This window comes from Seriola lalandi, unplaced genomic scaffold (genome assembly GCF_002814215.2).
Source record: "Seriola lalandi dorsalis isolate HSWRI2012SDOR001 ecotype SW California unplaced genomic scaffold, Sedor1 jcf7180002002758, whole genome shotgun sequence".
Taxonomy (NCBI): domain Eukaryota; kingdom Metazoa; phylum Chordata; class Actinopteri; order Carangiformes; family Carangidae; genus Seriola; species Seriola lalandi.
Genome location: NW_019473414.1, coordinates 1 through 2,035, shown reverse-complemented (window position 1 = coordinate 2,035; position 2,035 = coordinate 1). Strand labels below are relative to the sequence as shown.

Below are 2,035 nucleotides of genomic sequence, written 5' to 3'. Positions count from 1 at the left end.
TGAATGCAGCTATTGTTATTGTAATTGCTTCACCTATGCTTTTCCTGCTATGACAAGTCAAAATATGTGGGCCAGGAAAAGTCTACAGCCTGCTGGGAAAAAGACAAAATGATAACAGTAATGTCACACATGACAGAGAAAACATAAAAACAAATGCACGTTTGTTCTGATTCATGATGATAGTGCCATCACTCATTCCAAGTTGTTCTACAATTTGGAACTACAGCTCCCATAATGCTTTGGGAGATGTAAACAAGAAGTACAAAGCTGCCGTGGAGTCAGTGGGTTAAGCTGTGGGCTACGACTTGAGCCCTGTTTTATTTAACCCCAAACATTGTTCACATTTTTACAAACTGACACCATTAAAAACATGCCAAATTAGATATCAGCAGTTCCTGCTTGTAATGTACCTGTGGATGTAAAGACAGCTGTCACTGAATCACTGAAGAAAAACATGATGATTCCCAGGGAAGTTCTGGAGAAAAGTCTTATTTCTAAGATCCCTAAGTGAGTTTGTGGGTTTGTGTTTGTCTGTTGGTTCGATTATGACTGAGATATAAAATATGAGAACAGGACTTACAGGAAACTCTTATCTATTAGCATTTAAGAACATACATGCTTTTCTTCACCAACCTGGACTATTGCTTTTCAGCCGATATTATTTGGTATAAGAATGTTAACTAACCAATGAATCTAAATAATAAATTCATTTTAGTATCCTACTTTCATTTATTACTTATATCTAGAAAGTAATCGGTGATGGCAAGGCACTGAGAAACAACATAATGTCATGTCACCATAAACAGCAGAAAATACGAGCACTTCATTCAGCAGATAGACAGAAGCTTTATGGGGAGATGAAGTGAAATTACTACAGGTACCAGACAAGCAATAAATTACTAATTATGAAAAGAGACCTTAATAGTATGTCAGCCCCTTAGGACTCCATATTCCTGCCTTTCTCTCTATCTTTTATTGTCTTTAACTTACTACACATGTTTGAAAATGAGGTGAGGCTCAGTCAAACGTTGCAGTACGAGGGTAGTATTGGCTTCGTGTGCTGTAGCACTGAAAAGTCAAATGCACTCAAATAAACACTGAATCATTTTATTACAAATTAATTTGGATTAATACTTTTCATATATATGAAAAATGCAATATCACAATAAAACAATGAGATGGAAACATATTCATACAATTTGCACTGCATTTGTAGGAAACCAGTACCAGTGACAATAACAGTTGTTTTTTCCATTGAAGATGTGACAACGTGATTGTCTTGTGAGTGTTTGTGTGATGACCCTCCTCTTCAGTTTGTCCACATGACCTCTCACCTTGTGCAGTCTTACAGTAAACATACATTTATTAATATATATTAACCTCTCCTTATCCTCACCGCTAATATACGGGGACAAAAAGGACCCTGTAGTATTTTTAAGTATTAGTTTACAGGTGTACATTACTGCTCCCATGGGCTACCGTATGTGATCTGCGGGAGACTGAGTGACCGTAAAATTCTGAAGAAAATTTGATACAAACAGTAAACACTAGAGTTTATAGTGACGTGACCATTAAATAACGAATCATTTATCCATGTGGTTAAATATTACCGGAGTTCACAGCTGGCACCACCTTTCTCTTCAACCTCTTGGTAACAGAAATCTGAAGGATAGATTCACAAGACACAGCTGATTAATGCTCATTCTCATTACAGACACAGATCTGTGGCTTCAGTATGCATCATGTCATGTCTGGTGTGTACCTGAGGCTGAGTAGTTGGCTCTGTCTCCAGATCACCTGGAACACACTCGCCTGGGAAGATGGGAAGAGATGGGAGAGGGTGTTTATGTTTTTCATGAAGACAACATTGGTCCCTTTGTGTCAAAGAAAAGCCACAGAAAATGTAATTTGCATTTCAAACCAAATACAATTTTCATGTCTATTGTGAATGTGACCTCCCAATCACACCAAAAATGAATGCAGCTATTGTTATTGTAATTGCTTCACCTATGCTTTTCCTGCTATGACAAGTCAA

At 37.3% G+C, this 2,035-nt stretch overlaps 1 long non-coding RNA gene across 1 annotated transcript; it reads right to left on the bottom strand.

Annotated features, from left to right (window-relative positions):
• Window positions 1-1,091: 1,091 nt before the first annotated feature.
• LOC111666242 (uncharacterized) lies at window positions 1,092-2,025 on the bottom strand. The gene is made up of 2 exons (XR_002761568.2): window positions 1,763-2,025; window positions 1,092-1,662 (listed from the first exon to the last, which is right to left on the bottom strand). It is a non-coding gene; the product is annotated as an uncharacterized LOC111666242 (long non-coding RNA).
• Between the last annotated feature and the right edge of the window lie 10 nt (window positions 2,026-2,035).